At 41.5% G+C, this 23,908-nt stretch overlaps 1 pseudogene; it reads left to right on the forward strand.

Moving 5' to 3' along the window:
- The window catches only part of LOC115658851, a 98,886-nt pseudogene extending 75,321 nt beyond the window's left edge, over positions 1–23,565 (forward strand).
- Positions 23,566–23,908: the final 343 nt, after the last annotated feature.

The following is a 23,908-nucleotide window of genomic DNA, read 5'->3' on the forward strand; positions in this document are numbered from 1 at the left end:
TTCTTTCTCTGCTCTGTTAGTATCTGCTTACCTTTGGATCAAGCTGAACAGCAATGCTCTAAGAAACTGTGGTATTTCCACATGCATCAAACCACTTTTCAGTCCATTGCAACATACAGTTTTTCCTCCTTCAGAAGAAGCTGAAATGATTTAAAATGCACTTAGCAATTTTGAAGCAGAAACTCACCTCGCTTTTTGAAAACATATACAGGATTTAATACTAAAACGTCTTTCTTTGTTTCTCAATAGGCACCAGGATAATACGTTACTATGTACCGCAGACCTCCCACCAGGCACTGTGGGCACCTGAGTGTGGATTTAATGAAACCTTAAATCTTCCTGGGTTCCTGCCAAGGTTGCTACCACACAGCTTCAGGCCAATGAAACTATATTCCCTAGATAAGTTGTGTTGCTGGGGCTGGAGACCAGGAGGACAACATAAAGGTGCTTGGAAACAGTGCGATGTTTCTAGGATCTGGGTACACAGGGCCTGAGCCAAAGCCCATTGAAGCTGAGCAAAAGATTCCCCTGACTTCAGTGGGCCCTGGATGAGGCTCAAATTCTCAGACTCCTTGGTTTAAAGGCCCTCTCAACTTTTAAATCTCCCATGGCTTTTTAAGCCTTTCCTATTTGTTGTGACATAAAAAGAGATTTTCTCTCTGCCTCCAGATTTTCCATGGGAAGATACAATATGATCTAAAGAAAATAAGTTTAGACAATGAAGAAGTGAAAAAGATCATATAAGAATAACTATTGATAAAGAGAAAATACAAGGAAAACTTGAACATATGTAAATAAATCAAATGTTCAAGAGTAAGTAAAACCTCGGCAGTATTAAGGAAATTATCCTACAAAGTTTTTGTCCGACGTACACTTTTTCTGAAAAAGTGTGGAAAACTTGGTTAGTACCAAAAGACTGGAGAAAAGGTAACACACAGTACTTGGCGTCTATTGTTAGAACAAATATTAAGAAAAAAAGAAAGCCCCTTGAGTGTGCAGAGGATATCAAAATCGTAAGTAACACAAGGTTTACAGAATTAATCTTGCCAAGCAACTTGCCAAGCACCCTGCATGACAGCCAGTTGCAATTGCAGTCCGAGCATGTAAGGACGCATAGGGACTGCTCTCTCTGTGTGTTCTACCAGGAATGCATTGCCCCAAAGGGGGCAGGGAGGAGGCAGAACTATGCCCAGCCTCACCATTTACACTGGGGCCCAATCTCTCCTTGAGCTCCCCTGAGGCAATGCAAATTTATGTAGCCTTTTAACTCAAAGGCACAATCTAGGTTCTGGAAGGGACAAAAATGTTCTAGTACATTGCGAGGGAATTTAACTAAAAGTCATTGGGTGGAATTAAGAAAAGAAAATAATATTTGAGGGAAACATTGTAGCTGTGAGATCTATTAGGTCACAGAATTACCTTGCAATAGAAATGGTGGATGTCTTGGGACAATGGAAAAGAATCTCAGAATGAGTTGGTTTCTTCTTACACTGAACAAGGACCTCTATTGGAATGAAAGAAACAGAATTGTCCCAAAATGTTCTGTCTCTTCCTTTACTTCATCATAGAGCTTTTTCCTAAAATATTCCATGAGCTAGTCCTGTGGGCTTTCTGCTACAGATTTAAAGAAATGTATACATATTCTCCCTGTGGAACGCCCATTGCTTCAACCATGTGTAATGAATCAGGGCAAAACTGAGTGTCACCAATTATCTCTATTTTATTGCAGATCTCATGATATTTGGTGTTGTTCTTAAAGCTGTAGCTCCTAGATTTACATGATTAGGTGATAATCTCAGGTTTCATGTATTCATAGATTCTAAGGCCAGAAAGGACTATTATGATCATCCAATCTGGGTCTTGTTTAAGATAGACCATAGAATTTTCCCCAAATAATTCCTTGAACAGATCTTTTAGAAAAACATCCAATCTTAATTTAAAAATACTCAGTGATGGAGAATCCACCATGACCCTTGGTGAATTGTTCTAATGATTAACCCTCATCCATATTCATAGAGTAATATTGTACACTGTGCAAATATATATATTGCGATAATTCATGAACTATTGGCCTTCCAACTATCCTGTTTTAGGACATTGCCACCTAGGCACATGTACATAATTCATCAAAAAAAATAGCATGAAAATATTTTTTTGTATCAAAAAAGTACGTGGGGCACAAATGTACCCCAAACTTGCTGTACTGCTATCATGTAGTGGTTCTGTGTAAACATTTATTTCTAGTAAGAACCACTGTAATAGATAGCATATACTAACTGATAATGCATCGCAGTGACAGTGGTTGCTTCATACAGTCACCCTTAGATATAAGGTACTGCAGGGACGCTGGTCCCTTCAAATCCAGTTTTAAGTATCCTCAACATAGAGTGGACTGATGCTGGCCGAACACTCTTGAGGGAATTTTCTTTCTAGCTATTGCATTTCAAACACTGCAGACTCAGGAGACTCTTAAAGAGATTGTCTGTGTTGTGTAATTCAGTATGGCAAACAAGCAGGCACAATATCCTGCTTCTGACCTTATAAAAATGATTTGCAACTCTGAAAGCGAGTCATTGTGTCATAATATATTATATGGTAGTGACTTTGTGCCAGATCATGTTGAGAGTTACTTTGAAAAGGAAGACCATGTTTCCATTGATAGTTCATCAAATTCATCTTCAGATGATAAGGAGCTCATGCTCAGCCTTGGGATAAGTCTGGAAGAAATGTAGTTGAGGATAACTTCTTCACCAGTATTCACCTTGCTGAAGATCTACTCAACAAAAGTTTGACCGGTGTTGGAACAATCTGACAAAACAAGCCAGATATACCTGGTGAGATGTATCCACCTTGAAGCGGAAAATAATTATCAGTATTTGGATTTGTTGAGCAATCACCCTGGTTTCATATTTTCTTGAGAATGGTGTGATACGGTCAACAATTCATCCTGACAAGGTTATAGAAGGAAATACAAAAAAGCTGCACATAATTCTCCACTACAATGGCACTAAAGGTGAGGTTAATAACTTGGACCATCTTGAAGAATGTACTTCTGCTGGCACAACATACGTATGTGGCCAATGGTTCTTGTCTTCAATATGCTTGATGTTGCTGGCATTACAAGTTTAATCATTTGGGTCTTACAAATGATCCTGCTTGTCACACTTGATCAAAACAAAGAAGGTATATGTTCCTTGTCAATCTAGGAAAATGGCTTGATACCCATCATCTCACCATGTCCAACAAAGCAGCACTCTTGTTCCTTGCTACCACCAAAAAAACAGCCACCATGGGACCACCGAGCATACTTAGTAGTAGATGCTGACGCATTTGTCCAAGGTCAGCTGACTGGAAGAGATGGAGAATGCTTTGAATTTGTATGTGCTGACCACTCCAATCCTTATGTATGAAAATTGTATATAGACTCACACTGAATTAGACTCCTCTAGTTCTTTCAATTTGCTAATTAAATCAGATTTTTTTGTCTGATTATCCACCATGACCCCCAAACCTTTTTCAGAGTCACTGCTTCTCAGGTTGGAGTTCCTCCATCCTGTAAGTGTGCCCTACATTCTTTGTCTCAGAAGTATACATTTACATTTAGCCATATTAAAATTTGCACCCACTTTACCAAGTGATCCAGATTGCACTGAAGCAGTGACCTACCCTGTTCATTATTCATCACTCCCCCAATTTTTGTCTCATCTGCAAACTTTATCAGTGATGATACATTTTCTTCAAGGTCACTGATGACGATGTTAAATAGCGTAGAGCCAGGAACTGATCTCTGTGGATCTCTATTGGAAACAGCCCCACTGTATGATAATTCCCCATTTACAGTAATATTTTGAGACCTACTATTAGCCAGTTTTTAATCCATTTAATGTGTGGCATGTTAATTATATATTGTTCTAGCGTATTAATCAAAATGTTGTTTGTGGTACCAAATGTGGTACCAAATCAAACTCCTTACACAAATCTAAGTATATTACATGAACAATATTATCTTTATCAACCAAATTTATAATCTCTTAAAAAAAATATCAAGTTAGGCTGACAGGATCTATTTTCTATAAAGCCATGTTGACTTGTATTAATTAGATTACCCTCCTTTATTTCATTACTAATCAATGATGATTTAAAAGAAAAGATATGCTTCTAACCCCTGTGGTTGCAGAGAAAAGCTTAAACATGTGACCCAAGTACACCCTAAAGGCTCAGAAATCAGCAGATGAATATAACAAACCTAAATATATTTTTTAAACTATCTCAAGATTTTTAAGCCCGTCTCATGACTTTTTGAGTCCTGACTCATGATTTTTGAACACTTGGTTTTGGCAATATTAAAAACTCCAGTAAATGTACTAATAGGGAACAATTGTACATTAGCAGGGAATTTGACTAGATGACCTAATAGGTCTTTTTTGTCTCTCACTTCTTTAACTCTATGAAGACAATTTCTTCATTGCCAATGCTCAGAGGTGTATGTGTGTAGCGGCTAAAAGACAATGTGGTTATTACATTTCTACCTGCTTTGAATGTGTGCTTCATGTTGTTTAAAAGATCTTGTAAATCCCAAATTCATATGAAATCTCTGTTCATGTGTAAACAAGATAATTAGTCCGTGTCCATATAAAGTATGAGTTCAAAGTGATTTTATTAAGCAGGATCTTTATTTGTCATATTTTATGGATGAGATATTTTTCTGTAAGGTCTCCTGGCCTTGACTTTTATTTAATTTTTCACATTAAATTCCTTTCAGACATGTGAGTTTTGTCAATGTTGCATATCCCAGCATCTCTGATTTCTCCCTCAAAAACAGTTTGAACTATGGGTTGTATTTCCCTGGAGCCCTGTTTTCCTTCACAATGTGCACCTCACTCTTTTCATGTGTTAGGCCTGCTCCTCAGCCTTTCAGCTGTTTTGTGTCTTTTAGCCTGTAAGCCTTATGGGGGAAAGGATTGTCTCTTGTCTGTGTTTACATGGAGCCCATCACTTTAGGGTCCCAGTCCATGCTAGGGCTTTTGAACTGACTACCTTGCAAAATAAAACTTATCATTATGCACTCTGGTTTCAACTATGCAAATAAAAAGGAATCAGCTGTGTGCTGGACAGTCTCCATTTGGAAAGATTGAAGTTTTGTATCAGTTTCTGATGAGTGACAATTAAAAAATAAATAAATATAAAACACCACCACCACGATGGAAACTCATAAATTTCTTGTTGCAGTGAATGAGCTATCAAACAAACACAATGCATCAAGTGTATTTAAATAAATACATCTTCGGGATCATCTCTCAGCTCTTGCTTTTAATCCCAAATGTCCATAGACAAATGATACTGTGCCAGTAGCTGAACATTTTAGAATACCCAAGAATGAATGGACAGTGCTGTTTAGTCTAAAATGTAAAGCAGCCTTTATGCTGCTGACCTAATTACTTTTGACTAACTTTGATTTTCCTACATATTTAACTTGGATCATAGTTTCTTTTTGCATAAAAGCAGCTGTTTTGAGGGTTTTTCATGTATTTGGTTTTCTATGGGTTCACGATGATGAGGTACTCTAGGTGAGGTGCTCACACATTTTAAAAGGCTCCTCGTGCCATGCATCTCTGCCTCTTTGAGGACTGATAAAAGAAAAATGCCTGACTTGACTTGTTTTTTTAATGCATGAAAAATCAGTAACATAGACTCATAGACTTTAAGGTCAGCTCTTATTCTTTTCAAACGGGCATCATGAAGTCTGGTTTTCTTTTCTTTTTCACGTGAGGTAATTGTTCCCTCTGCTCTATCAGCAGAGCAAGAGTTATTTGCACTCACAATGTATTATATACAAGAGAGGGATGGCTGAATATCAAGTGGTTTCAAGGTTCTCTTCAAATATGTGGATGCCTATTGGAACTTATCATTCCATTTGGTATAGAAATGCTTGGTCAGTTATTATTTAATCATTTTCTAATTACAGAAATGAAGCCTTAATATTCCTGAAATCTTTACTCAGGCCATGCACCCAATTGACCTCAATGTGGCTTTTAAACATGAGGGGGAGGGATAGCTCAGTGGTTTGAGCATTGGCCTGATAAACCCAGGGTTGCAAATTCAATACTTGAAGGGGCCAATTAGGGAACTGGGGTAAAAATCTGTCTGGGGATTGGCCCTGCTTTGAGCAGGGGTGGACTAGATGACTTCCTGAAGTCCCTTCCAACCCTATGATTCTTTGAAAGAACTGAGTAAGGGTAATACACGGGGTTAGTGTGTATGAGCTTGTCTCTGCTTAGTGGCTGGTTCCAGTGATGTTAAGGGCCTTTTATTTACTAAGGAGTTTACCTTATCATTCAGCTGATACAATCTCTGCTTCTGAGGCCCAATCCAAAATTCCCATTGACTTCAATGCCTGTTGGTCAGGGCCTTCATGATGAAGATTCTTTGTGGTCTGTACAAGAATGATATAAACACATATAGGCAGAATGTCCTTAAATATGCCCATAGATTCATTATATATACCTTTACCCCTATATAACGCTGTCCTCTGGAGCCGAAAAATCTTACCGCATTATAGGTGAAACCGCATTATATCGAACTTGCTTTGCTCCACCAGAGTGTGCAGCCCCATTTCCCCCCAGCCCCGAGCACTGCTTTACTGTGTTATATCCAAATTCATGTTATATTGGGTTGTGTTATATCCGGGTAGAGGTGTATCTAAACAGACCTACAGTTTCTAGCCCATATGGATGGGCAAGGCATTTGGCTTATGGTCCTACCATAGGTATTTCCCATTGAAATGATCCTGGTTGTAATAAAGAGTAGGTATTAACTACTAATGCAATCAATCTATCCTTTATCATTATTATTTATAATTAGTCCCCCTTTCCCTTTAAATAAAATATTGTCTCTTGTCCATTAACTTGCTGTGTTCTGTTTCGAGTTTCTACTGTTTTCATGGCTTCGGCAACAATTGTTGCATGAGCTTGTTTGATATCAATGTGTTAAAGCAAAATAGCCATGCCTAATTATTTCCCAAACTGAAAGCTCATTCCCTTCCTTGAATTTCCAGTGGAATATGGCATGGATCACTTGCAGGACTGGAGCCTAACTGTAGATTTTCATATATAAGACAGAATGAGGAACTATTGTCCCTTTCAGGCAGAGAGTCAGTAAAGGTTGTCTTGTTCTTTCAGCTTTTCTTTCTGATGACACCTACATTTTTAGAACATATTAAATAATTCATCCTAATTAACTATTGTATGTAGTTTTAAAATATATAATATGGTTCTCAGACTCTGAGTCACCAATTAAATGACATCATCTAGGATTTAACTCATTGATTCAATTACTGAAACTTGGACTTCAAAGCCATCAAAGTTTTGATTGTTTTCCCTTAATTCTTTTGAAAAGCTAATTCAGTGTGACTCATTAACTGCAGATGGCTGCAAATTTGGATAATGCCTTTAATCAAAGAAGCTTTAAGCACCTTTGATTAAAAGATTTTCACAGATGTCTATTTAACTTTTGAAGTTTATACACTGAGTTTCAATTAAAGAATGGGTTTAATTCTCAAACATTTAAACTTCCTTAAACTTTCTTAAACATGCAACAGGACTAGATTTTCCCTCTAAAATTATAGGGGATCTGAATGGTAATTGCTGTAGAGTACAGCATTTATGCTAATTCAGGGTCATTATAATAATTCCACAGCAACTGAAAAATCTGTGAACAAACAATTGCATAAATGAAACAAAGAGATAAGCATACTATATGGTTAACTAGGTAATTCAGCACATTAAAACACTGAGCTACTGAATTACCTAATTAAACATGGTCCTGGAAGTGTACATTCATGAGTGGGAAACCAAACAAGGGCATATGTTATAATCTGACCTGACAAATCACAGCACCAGAATTAGGCTTGTAATCATTTTTTGTCAATTTTCTAAAGTTTGGAAGTGGCAACGTGTGGAGAAAGTATTATATATTCTCCTCTTACTCAGCCCCTCCCTAGACTCTCCTCCACCATGAGAAAGAAAGTGAGTATAGAGGTCTGCCCTATCCTACCATCTGTGACAGAGAATTAGTTTTATGTTGGCCAGAGCTAAGTGGGGGCTGCACCGATTTATACAAGCTGAAGTTCTAGCAAGATATTGTTTAGAATGTGAGCAATTATGCATGATTGCAACAAAAAGGAAATAACAATATAAATTAGTGTCCATGTCTATCAGTTTAATCTGTTTTATATATTTATAGAGTACAATTTGTACCACAGTCTTGAATTGCTAGAGTTTACTGTTAAATGTCGATTAATACAGGCAGAGACAATTACTACATCCAAATGCTAAGGGGATGTTATCAGTACTAGTATTATAAAATGATGAATTATCAATAAGCACTATGTAGCAGGTACCCAGCATGTCTAAGCTGAAGACTGAAACTGACAACAATCATCTATTTTTTGTGCCTATGTATAATGTTCCACATGGAAGTATGAATAAAATTGCATAAAGATAATAACAAATAAAATAGGTGAGAAACTTTTTATAAAACTTTGCATAATAAATATAAAATGTTTTGTTGCACTGTGTCAGGTTATCAGTGGGTAAATTATAGTTGCAATTTGTGTATATATTGTGTTGATCTCATGAGTAAAATGACAACATTATATTCAAATAAGGAAATGGTCTGTGAAGGGCACCATCATAAGTAAAATGAAAGGTATATATCATCTAAAATTGGGTATTCAGAATTGTTCACATTGGCCTTGATTCTGCAGTCCCAGCATGAATGGACATCTATTTCTATGGTTAACACATGCTGTCTCATGCACACCACATTATTTACCTCTGTAAGGTCATTTGAGGGATAGCTCTCCTGTATGTTTATCTAGGAAGCGCTACTAATTAAAAATATCTTGCATAACTACACAGACCTGTAGCACCCCAGATTCTTAGTTGATGTAACTCTACATAGCCCCACTCATTTCAGTGGAAGTCTGTGCTGAGGACCTGGGTCTAAAATGCTAAGATTGCATCACCACATCAATTAAAAAAGGCAAATATCTAGTGTGCTTTGCTATTATAACATGATACATAGAAATATTACTACTGACGGTTATATTTACAAGACTAAGGTGACAGCTTTAGGAGATCAGAATTTCCTTTACATGCCATCTTGAAACATGAAGAAAAACTGAGGTTCATGCGGGGCGTAAATGAAAGGCTTTAGCATCACAGAGGTCTCATCAGAGGAATAAATACCAGGGAGGGAGAGGAATTATTTAAGCTCAGTACCAATATGAACACAAGAACAAATGGATATAAACAGGCTGTCAGGAAATTTAAAGTTGAAATTAGACAAAGGTTTCTAACCATCAGGGGAGTGAAGTTCTGGAACAGCCTTCCTAGGGGAGTAGTGGGGGCAAAAGACATATCCGGCTTCATATCTAAGCTTGATAAGTTTATGGAGGGGATGGTATAATGGGATAGCCTGATTGTGGCAATTAATTCATGTTTGACTACAAGCGATAAATATGCCCAATGGCCTGTGATGGGACACTAGATAGAGTGGGATCTGAGTTACTACTGAAATTCTTTCCTGGGTGTTTGGCTGGTGAGTCTTGCCCACATGCTCAGGGTTTAGCTGATCGCCATATTTGGCGTTGGGAAGGAATTTTCCTCCAGGGCAGATTGGCAGAAGCCCTGGGGGGTTTTCGCCTTCCTCTGCAGTGTGAAACACGGGTCACTTGCTGGAAGATTCTCTGCCCCTTGAAGTCTTTAAACCATGATTTGAGGACTTCAGTGGCTCAGACACAGGTTTGATATAGGAGTGGGTGGGTGTGATTCTGTGGCCTGCATTGTGCAGGAGGTCAGACTAGATGATCATAATGGTCCCTTCTGACCTTAAAGTCTATGAGTCTATCTTTTCAGTCACATACACAGAATTTCTCTCTGCCTTGCTTATACTACATGACCATTTGGCAAGGTGAAAATACAAAGGTGTGGGTATGTGAGTTTATGTGAGAGAGACAGAGAGAGCTCCTACTGTGGTCCCTAGCATCTTTGATGGTAAAGTATTTTGACAAAGGAGGTTACTAGTTCCATATATAATGAGGGAGAGGAGCCCTTTACTGCTGTTTCCTGCTTCTACCATATGTCTTCTGAAGGCTGTTGTAGCTGTCACTGCACCTTGACGACTGGAATTCTCCCACAGACTGGACACCATCAGCATGATTCCCTTCTCATTACAGATACTGGTGGTGCTTCTCTCTCTCATGCATGCGTGCACACACACACACAATAATGGAGATTCTGTTTTCTATTTTTCTCCTCCAAATATAATATTTTCATTTTTTACCCACCACTTTAAAAGAGTTTTAGCAAATTTAGTACTGGTAAAAGGTGTTAGATTAGTAGCCCTGGATACCAGAATCCCCTATTTTTATTCTTTATTTGTATTTACCTCTGTATTGTCATTTGAGGAACAGCTTTCTTGTACACTGATCTAAGAAGTATTGGTAATTAAAACAATCTTGAATAATTATACAAGTGTCTAGGTCTATAGAGATACATGGGGAGAGACAGACGCTGTCCCAGAGAATGTACAGTCCAACAGAGGAAGATGGACAATGTCTTTGAGGGGAAATAGCAGTACATAGAGGTGACTTGGGCAAGCTTGCACAGCAGGTGTATGGTCAAGCCAGCAATAGAATGCAGGGCTTCTGCTTTCCGGTTCAGTGTCCTATCCACTAGATGCAATTGTTTCCCTTCCAGTCAGTCACAGCCCAAGTACAGGCAACAGCACTGCTCAGCTCCCATCACCATCAAACATCAGCCAGCCCTCAACTCAGCTGCTACATCTGAACTCCCCAAGGGCCTTGCAGACAGAGGGGCTATGCGCACTGTACCCTTACAGCTGAAAACTCCAGTAACTGTATCACCTGCTCTCACCACCTGCCTGTGTTCCTGTCTCTGGCAGACCTACATTTTGACAGACCTTTTCATATCTGCTCCACCTTCCTTTGCCTGTTGTCCTCCTGACAAACAAGATGGCTAAACACACCCCAGCGGCTTTGTGCTTGCTTACAGGCTTGTTAGTGCTCAAACAACCAGAGGTTGAAAAGGAGGCTCAGTTGCACGTGAGGAGAGAACTGCCTGGGGCCTTGGTAACACTTAGGTTTAGCAGTACCCTTGGAAGCCTCCTGTAGGGGAGAGAGAAAGCAGAGAACTTCACAATGACAGAAAGGAAGGTGCAAGCCACTGACATGGAACAAAATGAACTGTAGGTTTCCAGTGGGCTCCACAGCTGCAGGAGGGAAAATCTGTTTCAGGAGTAAGCAAGGTCGATTGCAGAGGAGGAAAATAATAGAAGCTAAAAACAATGGTATCAAACTGTACACAGAGTTTGGGAAGCTGTGCTGCAAGGCAAAAACATGGTATATTAAAAGATTTGGAAAACATTGTAAAGCCATTATCAAAATCTAATACTTACTGAAGGATCACAACCCCCATGCACTTCTCGGAAGCTGAGATTTTGAAATGGTTTAACAAAACTTAGCAGACCATGTTTTTGCTCTGCACTGCCACCTCACAAGTTCTGCAACTGGAAGAATGATTTTTGTATTGACTTTAACAAACATTGTGACTGCCATGTACTTGTTTTCTGCTCTCGTTTCTAGTATATAGGACCAAGCACCATATATAGCAAGAGCAGCTAGAGACAGTTGCCCATTACTGCACTAACCCAGATCCATGTGACTGGGGGCCAGGGAATCAAATCCAGATTTCACCAGCACTCCTGTGTATCGGACACTATTTTATACATGTCATGGGACTTTTCAATGATTCTGCATCATGAACATTGTCACCTTCATTTTGCATTTAATTAAATAGAAAATTGATATGATAGATATAAGCCATTCCCACCGTTGGAAGCAGGTGCCCAACTTGATAGCCACAGCTTCCAGAAGTATGTCTGCACTTAAGTTTCCCTTATTTGGGACAGAGTCTGCCACTCTTACTCACCATTGAACAACACCGTATTCAGTGAATGGTGCAATGAAATCAATGGGATGGCTTGTGGAGTTAGCTAACCTCAGTGTGAATAGATGTGGCAAAATCAGTCAGCTGCAAAGAAAAAGTCTTCTTTGACCTTGAAGAGCATACCCTGAAAAGCCCGAATTGTAGATGCACCAGCCTTTAAATAAGGCTTCTTAGAAGTCACTGTTAGAATGGCAAACTCTAGCACCCAGCATTGCTAATTGACGCCAGTGTGTGGGGGACTTTCCTTGCTTATCTTGTGCCTAGGTGCAGTGTAGTGCACACATTGTATGAGTCATGTCATATTCTTTCCCAGTTTAAACTTCTGTGAGCACTATAGTCATGAAAGCTGCTAAGTCCATGGGAGTTTTGCTATTGATGTCAATGGGAGCAGGGATCTTCCTAAAGTGTAATTGAAAAAATGATTGTCATGCACTGAAGTGTAGTAAAGTTGTGAAGTCAGACAAATTAGTATTATCAGAAAGTCTGTGAGCGCAGGTGAAACGGGCAACTTAAGAATCATGACACGCCCCTGTGATGATTCAATTTACAAGACAAATCTTTGCCTTCGCAGTAAGGCAAATGATTTGTTCCTCACCCACAAATCTTCATGATAAATTTTGTCATTTTCTGTGGAAGGCACACAGCGGTTCAAAACACATCTTTTTTGAATTGCACACAATGTTTAAAATTTTGCAATTGTTTCCCTTTACCAGCAGGGCCAGTGACCCTGTTGCAGTACAGTGATATGTTTTTTAGCATGACACAGGGGACATTCCATTTGCCGGTAATCCAGAAACAAGCACACTTACCCTGTTTGCCGTACTGTGATCCCAAAGGATGCCTGCTTCATTCTCTGTGACACCTGTTTATCACCTCATTGCTGTGAAACCTTCTATACTCACTCCTGGAAGGTATTCCAAAATAGTGACACTCTGTGAAATTTTCCTCTGTGCAGAGGACCAGCGCAAGACTGATGCACCATGTAAATCCCACTTAAACTCTGTTTTGAGGGGATAAGTGAGATTAAAGTGGTACATAGACCTTGTGTTTGCCTTCTGCACAGGGGTGAGTTCCCGCCACTGTATGTGCAAAACTGCATGGAAAGTGATGTGTTTTAGTGGTGTGAGCACAGGGATTGGATGTGATGAATGCCCTGGTTCTACTACTGACACACTGTAATTTTGGACAAGTTACTCACTCAAATGCTCTGAGTCACTTTCTTCATCATGCAATGGGAATATGACTATTATGATTCATTATGTGTAGTGAGGGCCAATCAAAGAGCCCAAATTATGACCCTGGACCATGTTATGCTAGGTGCTGTACAAACACAGAATAAAATGACATTTGCTACACCGAAGAGTTTACAATCTAAGTATAAGAAAAGATACAGCAGAGAGGCAGGTAGGAGTGCACCAGGAAACACAGAGACAATATAGTATAGCATGTATTATTAACCTCCCTCATAGCAGTGGTATGATAAGAAAGCTTTATAAAGCCCTAACCATTCCAGACCTCTGTGTGATTGGCTCCCCATACGAGGGCAGCCCCACTGATTTCAAACAGATGGGCTTTGCCGCAGGCAATACTACAAATGAACTGATTTAAATATGCTCTCCCCACACACAATTATTTTTGTGTGATTATTGGATACATATTCAGAGACACTTGAACTGCTTCCAGACTGTTTGACAGGCTTTCGGAAAATGTTCTCACTTATTGCTGGAGTCAGTTTACCATATCATCTGATTTCATTTCCCAGCTTATCAAACACAGTCTTTTTCTCCTTCACTGATCTTTCTTTTGGCAAGTCCAGCTTTGTATGGTCTCACACTTCTCTTTACATTTCTAGTAGCCTCCTTTGCACCTCTTAACACCCATCTCTATAGCCAGAAAAATCTTAATTTCTTGTTTTCTCTAACCTTGTATAATATACTGATATTATCATTAACAGGCAATAGGAAGACCTAAGTTCAGTAAACAGAGCTCAGATGTCTCTAGGTATGGGTAAGCAAATGTCATAAAATATAGGCCACATATAATGAAATTGATAAAGGCAGATTGAAATACTTCTGTAAAAGCAGTATATGTATATAATCTAATCCATCAGAGATGACTTACTAGGTAAACAAATTCTTGAACCTTATGGCTTAGATTCTTGGTTGGTGTAAACTAGTATAGCTCCATTGATTTCACTGGAACTGGGCTGATTTCCCCTAGCCATGGCCCCATGACTTTTTATCAACAGTGTATTACGCTATTTGCCATTTTCTGCCTCATTCCTTTTCTTTCAAAGTCTGTTTATTTATGGGTTTGGGGTTTATTTCTTCAACATCCCTGTTCCTAATTTTACATAACTGCTGATTTTTCTTTAGCAGCAATCCGGGACTGTTCAGACAGTAAGGAATTTATTAGTCAACCTGAGAGCACATGGAAGTGCCAGCCCATAATTTTTTTTGTACAATAAAGTCCAAAATTCAGCATGGTACTTTGGTACATACCTATCCTTAAGCACCTGAATTGCCCTATTAATGTCAATGGGTTTACTGATATACTTAAAGTTAGGCATGTCCTTATATACCTGGTTGAAAAGGAATCTCTACCTGTAGCTCAAATCCTTCCAAATTAATAAGAAAGTCAGATAATACTAGATAATATGTAGTCCTGCCATAAGTGCAGGGGACTGGACTAGATGACCTCTCAAGATCCCTTCCTGTCCTATGATTCTATGAGTCTATAAAGTAAGTGTAATAGTAACAAATGGTAATTAAATAAAAGGGAGATTCTCCTTCTGCATACAGACACCTCTTGCTGATAATAAATGTCAATGCAGCTGCAAGACAGACTGTGAATCAAATAAATATTCAGCTAGAGAAAGAAATTAGGAACAAGCAGTTCCAGATTTAACCAAGCATGCAAAGCCCTCTGTTGATGTAGAATTTAGAGATTTCCATAGTCTTTTGAGCATATCCCTGAGAGTATCTAAATGCTCCCCAAGGTTAATTCAAGAATAAAAAAGTATCTATAATCATTGTGATTTCATGAATATTTCCATTAGATAAAGTTAATGGGATTTGTAAACTACTGTTTGGTTAATCATTAGCTATTTGCTTGGGAAAATGATGCAAAATCCTGTTTATTAATGCATCAGTACATCAATGGGAACCAATAACAGAAAATATTCCCTTTTTGAAATGTCCGTGGGTATTTTTTCATGGATTGCAGGACCAGGCCATTAGATTAAGTATCCTAATATCAGCCCTTCCAAGGGCCTGATCCAAACCCATTAAAATCAGTGGAAGGACTCCCACTGATTCCTACAGGTTTGGGATCAGACCTAATCTGGCAGCGCTCATGTTTTGAAAATTTCCAATAGTTAAACAATTAAAGTTGGTGATATTTAAAGGAGTAAACTGTGTATAGCGACATAGATATGGAACCAGCACAGGACCTAATGCAGGGAAGTCCCCAGTTGAAGCTATTGTGCACTGTCATGGGAACTTTACTTTTGCTCTTTCTTATTCTGTCCCTCCCATCACTCCTGAAACTAAAATACAAGACTTTCAGAATGACAATATATGGTTGCTCTTTGTTTGTGGAGATCATCAGATTGTACTAAAGCCAATTTAGGATTCTTTATTTTAAATGGCATGAGCTGCTGGTAGGGATTTCCTTTTTAAATCCCTAGTGGCTGCTCTAACTTCTGCTGGGGAAGAGCAGATACTTAGCTAAGCCCAAGATTAAAGAGAGACAGAAGGGGTGTCCCTTCCCCATTCCTGGCTGTAGCACCTGAAAGCCTCAGCTCAAAATTTGCACTCTCATTGGGATCACACTGCTGTAACAGAATAGAAAACTAAGCCTCATGTGGTATATAGTCTCCATCCTCAGGGCCACCCAGAGGGGAGGGGGGCTAAGAGAGGCAATTTGCCCCGGGCCCCACAGGGGCCCTCATGAGATTTTTTCCGGGCCTCTGGAGCGGGGTCCTTCACTTGCTCCGTGGGCCCCAGAAAACTCTCACGGGACCCAGGGCCCTGGAGCTTCTTCCGCTCCGGGTCGTCCTCAGCAATTCGGTGGCGGGGGGTCCTTCTGCTCCAGGACCCGCTGCTGAAGTGCCCCAAAGACCCGCAGCAGGGGGCATCCTTCTGGCACTTCGGCAGTGGGTCCCGGGGTGGGTCTTCGGTGGCAGGGGGTCCTTCCGCCCCGGGAGCCACCGCTGAAGTGTCGGGTCTTCAGCAGCAATTCAGCGGTGGGGGCCCCCCCACAGCCGAAGATCCCAGACCCCCTGAATCTTCTGGACAGTCCTGTCCACCCTATGGCCACGCGTTTGATTTTGCTTTTTAGTATCACTGTATATTTTTATATTGATAATTAATAAAACCAATAGAAAACTTTTAAAATGTTGTGTAAAAATGTAATTTTTGCTGTTTCTCAAAATACGTTTCCCAGCTTTATCAGCATATATTTGTCACTTTATATATGAGTTCACTGGTTGATTGCTGCTTTTCATGGTGTTGCTTCTCTCTAATACCATATTTATTTATAAATTACTCTTAAGTCCTTTAAGTTCACTCATATAATAATACCAGCATGAAGCTGATTTATGTTTTAACTGTTAATTTCACTTTAACCAATTGACTAAGAGGTTTCTCTTCATGTATATTTTAGTGGAAGTCACAGAATTTTATGTCTACTGAATAAGAATAATTTTCAGATGCATGACATTGCCAGATGATATGATGGAACCAAAGTATGAACTGTTAAAATGAATAAACATCTAATATGCTGATTAGAAAATTACACTGTAGCTGCTTCATTTGATGCTGTTTTGCTGCTTCATTTGATGCCATTTTGGCGATGGGATGGGAAGAGAAAAGCAGAGCTCTGAGCTTCTCAGTTTAGGAAGTGGAAGTAAAATAATAGAAATCCAAATGATGGAATATTGAAGGATCTCAAAGTCCTTTGCAAATGTTAGTTATTGATACAATGCCCCTGTAAAGTAGTAGTGGCAAATACTATCACATCCATTTTACAGATGTGACATTAACACATAGAAAGGTTAAGGGACAAGTTCTGCCTGCAGGTACAGTCCTGGTCAAAAAGGGATGATGCCACCAAGAAAACCCTCTGAATCAGTATTCCCTCCCTACTTTCCTCTTGGTCTGGGAAAAGGGGTAGCTGTCTAACATGTTTCTGATGCCTCACTGCCCACTGGCACTGAGTAGCCCATCTCTCCTGCATAGGCGTGTAGCCCAAGTCACAGCCTAGCCCCAAGTGACTTGTTAAAGCTGGCACTGGCTCATTGTGCAGAGAGGTGCTTTCCCTTTACTCTTTCCTCTAGAGAACATTCTCTCTGAAATACATGTATATCTATCCCCAGAGTTTCTTCCTGATGTTAATTGGATTTATTCTCATGATTGTATTTCCTGATTCTAATTAACTAAAAATTACAAACCACTGAAGTGCTACATGCCAATCGAGGTAATTGCTGATGCTGTTGAAAGAGCCAGGAATCTTAGCTCTATGACTAAGAAATTATTCTAGTCAGAGGGTGACTCAGGCAGACAGAACCAAGTGTATTGGTGATATGCACAGCTTCTAAAGAACTGCACCGCAGCTAACAACAAGAATTTCTTTAAGATCTTACTACCTTATAAGGGGGGCACATCATCACCTTAGGAGAAGGGAAGCTAACGAGATCTTTGGGCTCAGTCTGAACTAACCAGACACACCTACAAGGCATGCTCTGCCTAGAAAGAGGAACTTTAGAAAGGGAAAGTCTACCACAGGAAGGAGTGGTAACTAGGAGAAGACTGCTGTGCCTTGGAGACAGATGGCTACAGGGATATCTCAGCAAAGAGGAAGACAGTTGGAGACTCTGCTGCCTCTGAGACTGTATGGACCAGGTACAGAGTGGGGTAACCAAAAAGAGGGGGACTGAAGAGGGACCCTAACCCTCTGGGACACTAGAGCCTGCAGATAGATTGATCCCCAAAGGGCTGACTGAGAGACTGACCACTTTTGTCTTTTTTTTCTTTATACTCTGCTTCTCCCTGTCCCTGGGGAGGGACAGGGAAAGAACTGTGTTTGTTTTTTGAAGAATCTTTAGTATGCTACAGGCAGGGGAAAGACTCTGTAAGTGTCAGAGAGGAGAAGCGACCCAAATTGTGGTCTAGTGGGGACTACAAGGAGTTCCTACCAACCATGTTCCCACATGTTTAGTTAAACAAAACGTGTAAATATCTGAAATGACTATCTAGTGACCTCATACTACATTACACTTCCTCAACATTTTGAAATACAGCAGATGTGGGGGCTACTGAAGCAAATCTTTGGTTCAAGGCATTGGAATCTTATAGGTGTATCTCAAAGTCCTGGTGGCTCCTCATAATAATGAATAGAGATGGTGTTCAGTCTGGTACTGGAGTCTTCAACTGCCTTCATTTTAGGAGCTTTCATTATCCAAGTGGAGAACATATCTGACATGCTCATAAGGCCATCAGTCCACAAAGCAACACATGCACTGGTTCTGATCTTTGACCTATGGGCAGATAGCAACTGCATAGTAACATAGAATCTATCCTTATCTATATATCATTTCCTTTAGGTACAGGCCAACTGGGATGTGAGACAACTGTGTTGGGCTTAGAGACTCAGTGAGTTTCAGAGGAGCCTGGTGGAGATGCAAGGAAAATGTGTTACAGACTAGTGACCACTCTTAATAACTGCTCTGCTACTTTTCCATATTTGCACCGGTCTTTCAGGGGAGGAAGTAGTTGGAAAGGGATAGAATAATTTGTCCAGTCCTGAATGAATGGCAGAGACTGCTAGCAAGGACACAATTTATTATTACCAACTATGGCACTTTCTATAATGTAGGACATCTATTTAAGGGAACTGGACTTAGATTACCAATCATTCTCTGTAGACAACCAAGCAGTTAGCAGATGACAATGACTGTAGGGAACTTCAGCTACTAATGGTGGTAGGATCCGCACTGGTAACAACCCTGGTCCACACTACAGGGTTAGGTTGAATTTAGACGTGTTAGGTTGATTTAAAAATGACCGCGTCCACACAACCAACCCTGTTCTGTTGACCTAAAAGGCTTTTAAAATCGATTTCTCTACTCCTCCCCGACGAGGGAAGTAGCGCTAAAATCGACCTTGCTGGGTCAAATTTGCGGTAGTGCAGATGCAAATCAATGGTATTGGTCTCCGGGAGCTATCCTAGAGTGCTTCTTTGTGACCACTCTGGACAGCACTTTGAACTCCGATGCGCTAACCAGGTACATAGGAAAAGCCCCGGGAACTTTTGAATTTCATTTCCTGTTTAGTCAGAGTGGCGAACTCAGCAGAACAGGTGACCATGCAGTCACCCCAGAATAGTAGAGCATAGACTGTTTCTACGCTCCCCGTATCATCTCTGTCCTGAGGTTATTGCAGATTAGAAGGCGAAAAAAAATGCACTTGTGATGACATGTTTTCCAAGCTCATGCAATCCTCTCGCACTGATAAGGCACAGCTTAATGCATGGGGGCATTCAGTGGCAGAGACCAGGAAAGAATTAAGTGAGCATGAAGAGTAGAGGCAGGAAGCAATGCTGAGGCTAATGGGGGAGCAAACGGACATGATGAAGCGTCTGTTGGGGGAGCAAACGAACATGATGAAGTGTCTGTTGGAGCTGCAGGAAAGCCAACAAAAGCACAGACCCCTGTTGCATCCACTGTATAACCGCCTATCCTCCTCCCTCTGTTCCATAGCCTCCTCACCCAGACGCCCAAGAACGCAGGCGGAGGGGTTGGGAGGGGGGTTCCCGGTACCCAGCCACTCCACTCCAGAGGATGTCCCAAGCAACGGAAGGCTGTCATTCAAAGAGTTTGATTTTTAGTGTGGCTACAATAAGCAATGTGGCCTTAGCCTCCCCACCTCTCCTAACCCATCCAGGCTACCTTGTCCGTTATCTCATTTTTTTACTTAATAAAGAGAGAATGCATGGTTTCAAAACAATAGTTACTTTATTTCGAAGGGGGGAGGGTGGTTGGCTTACAGGGAATTAAAATCAATAAAGGGGGTGGGTTTGCATTAAGGAGAAACAGACACAACTGTCAAACCGAAGCCTGGCCAGTCATGAAACTGGTTTTTAAAGCTTCTCTGATGCGCAGCGTGCCTTGCTGTGCTCTTCTAATTGCCCTGGTGTCTGGCTGCTCAAAATCAGATGCCAGGCAATTTGCCTCAACCTCCCACCCTGCCATAAAAGTCTCCCCATTACTCTCACAGGTAGTATGGAGCACACAGCAAGCAGCAATAACAATGGGAATATTGGTTGCACCTGTCTGCTACAGCTGTCCCCCTGCTGCATTCCTTTTTCCCCTCTCCTTTCTGTTTGTCCTGTGTGGCCGCCCCTCCTGGCCATTGTGCTAACTAAAGTCACAGCCCTATTCATAGGAATGGCTTGTACAGACTAAATGGAGCCATTGCTCTGCCTAGGAAGGGGGCTTCTTGCTTCTTCATTTGGCTCCTTTGTTCAGACCCGGGCTCAGTGTGGGGGGCGCTGCCCAGAAATGTAAGACCTGAAGTGGCCAACTAATTAAGCATATGAGTCATATCTGTGGCTCAGAACATGCCCAGGCATGCCTATGCTTACCTGCAGCCTTTCCCTGCCTTCTCTCCTTCCCTGTATCAAGAGGAGCCAATCAAAAGTACTGGTGGGAAACTGCCTGAGTTTGCCTTTAGGGCTGGACATTTTCTGATCAGACCTAGGAGAAGATCCTTGCTTTGCCACCTGGTTTGATCAGCTAGGAGTCTTTGGGGGGCCCTCTCCTTGCTCTCGTTTGTTTTTGAGCGTACCCCAGTTTTTAAACTTCCCTCCCACGGACAACGAATTTGCGCCCGGAGATCTCCTGATTATTGTAAGCGAATCGAGTCCTCTCTCCATCCTCCGATGCTACTGCTGTTCCTGCCTCTGTGCTTGCTGCTGTCCTGGGGATTGGTAAGAACTCCCTCTTGCAGACTCCCCCTGTCCTAGCTGCTGGCCTTGTTTCCCCAGCAGACAGACCCAAGCTAACTCCTTGGTCTGTATCTGTAATCTGTTTCTTGCTCCGCAGCGCCTTTGCTGCTAAAAATAAGCCTGTGTCGCTGCTAAGCTGTGCCTTCCTGGACTGTATCCTGGGCCGGCGGCTTGCAGCTGCCCCAGTGCTGCAGCTAGCACTCGCCCCCCCCGGGGGCTGTACCCTGGGCACACACACTCTGCCCTCTGGAACTGCTCTCCCTCCCGATCAAAGAATCGGCATAGTGTAAGGTGCACCTATTGGAATCAGGTTCTTAGTCTAGATAAGTTGTAATTTCATTTTGCATAGCTGTGGTTAAGTTAGGTTTAAAGAATTGTTTGTATTGTGCTCTGTAAGTTAGGTTTAAAAAAGAATTGTTGCATTGTGTTCTGTTACTTGCTAATTGTGTAGTCTTGGTTAAGTTAGATCATAAATAAGATTTTGCTGTGTTCTGTATAATTGTGGTTAAGTTTGTCTTCCCGCTGCCCTAACCCCCTCCCCTAAGCTTGCCCGTGTCGCCCCCCGAGCTCCCCAGTCACTCGTTGCAGTCTCTTTGCTGTTTAAACTTGCAGCCTGTCTGCTCTCTGTGTCTCCCTGAGTTTAAATCTTCCTCCGCTGCACCTCTGGCTTTGGTCTCTGCTCCACCACGTGCTCCTCTTCTCCCATCTCCCAACCTCATTCCTCTACCACTGCCTTTCTCTCTCTCTTTCTCTTTTAATACCTTCCCCCACGTGTTCACCCCGCTCCTACTGCTGCCAAAGCTCAATTGTATTATTGAAGTCTAGCATAAAACCCCATTGGTTACCCTTTTTCTCTCTGACACACCTCACATTTTACATTTACACCACTGTGACACATTTTTATCTAGAGTTGTTGGTTATTTAACACATTTTACCCATAACTGTTAATTGGTTATATGCTGCTGTGACAAACCCTTTACATAGAAATTGTTAGCTACCTGTTACATTTATACTTCAGTGTTAATCGGTTACCAACTGTATTGTACCCCACTGTATTGTACCCCACTGTATTGAAACCCCCTATACTATTTACTAAAAGAAACCCCTCCCCAATTGTCTACCTTAGCAAACTCCATATCCCTCACTATTGAATTTTCCCTGTTTTTGCATTTTCTTAATAAAGTTTATTTTGCACCCCACCAGTGCAGTAGTTGTCCCCCAAAATCCCCTACCTGCTGGCAGGGTCAGCACCTAGGTCTGACCTAGTCAGCAAACAGCGCCAGCGAGCTTTTAAATGTCTGAAGGCACATTCTACCACCGTTCTGCACTTGCTCAGCCTATAGTTGAACTGCTCCTTACTACTGTCCAGGCTTCATGAGCCATGGGAGCAAGGGGTAGGCTGGTTAAGTGCAACCGTGCAATTCTGCTGGCTGGAAGAGCAGCCTGAGGCAGAAGCCTCTAGCTCACATGACATTCCAGGCAGGATTGAATCTCCATGAGATAAAACTTAAAGAAGAGAATGACCTGAAGTCTCTGGCTCCCATTTGGTGCTCTAAGAGGAGGATGGCTATGTCCAGGCACCCCGATGGACCTCGCTGAGGAGGATTCCAAGGAGTCCTCCCAGAGCAGCAGTACCATGTCTGCCAGCAGCATCCAGAAGGACCAGACCAGATTCCCCAAGCTCATCGGGAGCAGGAGAGCAGAGTTGCAGGGGAAGTGGTGGAATATCAGAATGGGAAAGATTTTGGAATTGGGGAGCTCATGTGGGGGAAGACCAAAGGCTTCTCTTGGTGGCTTGCAATCATCGTGTCCTACAGAGTCATGTCCAAATGTCAGGCAATCTCCGGAATGCACTGGATACAATGGTTTGGGGATAGGAAGGTCTCCGAGGTTTCAGCAGACAAGCTGGTGGGTCTGATGGCTTTTAGGAGCATTTCAACCACTTCATGTTTAATAAGCTGGTCTCCTATCGACGACCCATACACCATGCCCTGGAGGTTGCTAGGAGCTGGGCAGAGAAGACGTTCCCAGAACCCCCGGCCAAGCGGCTACAGACTAACTTCTGCAACAACAGCAAGGAGCAGTGGAGGAGGACCAGAGCAGAGAACAAATGGTTTCTGAAGTCAAAAACAACAATAGGAGCCTTGAAGACAGTTGTTTATCATGCGGGAGAAAAAACCTAGCCACATTCCACCTGCTGTTTGAAGGGAACCTTTGCCAGATTTCAGGGATTGATTCCTGGAGCTCTTCTACATGTACGACAAGGATGGGTTCCAGTCCTAAGGAAAGGAACTGGTGCTGTATAGCAATGCCAGCTGCTGCAGGTGCTTCTGTGTCAAAAGCTTGGAGGCCTGGTAGGGCAAGGTACCTCAGCCAATGCAAAAGAGCAAGAGCTCTGGAGCTGTTTGTTACATGTGTCAACCACAGAAGTGCTATGGGTTGTTACAAGCACTGACTGGACTGGAATGTACAGCTGCAAGACTTCTACACCAGCAACAAAGGACAGGAATATGATGCACCTAAAATCTAAAAAGGCCTGCACATTTCCCAGAGTCACTACCCTTGATAACAGAATGTCAATGATTGCACTGGCTGCTTGGATCACAGCAGCTCCCACAGTAGACTTGCCTACAACAACAGCTCTGATGGTGAGCTAAGCTGTCTCCATGCTTGCCAGAGTATGGAGTCTGCCCGGGTAACCCAGGAAAAAAGGCACAAAATGATTGTCTGCCGTTGCTTTCATGAAGGGAGGGGCAACTGACGACATATACCCAAAACCACCTGCGACAATGTTTTTGCTCCATCAGGAACTAGGAGCTTAACCTAGAATTCCAATCAGGGCCAGCTTCAGGCACCAACTTACCAAGCAGGTG

Source organism: Gopherus evgoodei, chromosome 10, assembly GCF_007399415.2.
Source record: "Gopherus evgoodei ecotype Sinaloan lineage chromosome 10, rGopEvg1_v1.p, whole genome shotgun sequence".
NCBI lineage: Eukaryota > Metazoa > Chordata > Testudines > Testudinidae > Gopherus > Gopherus evgoodei.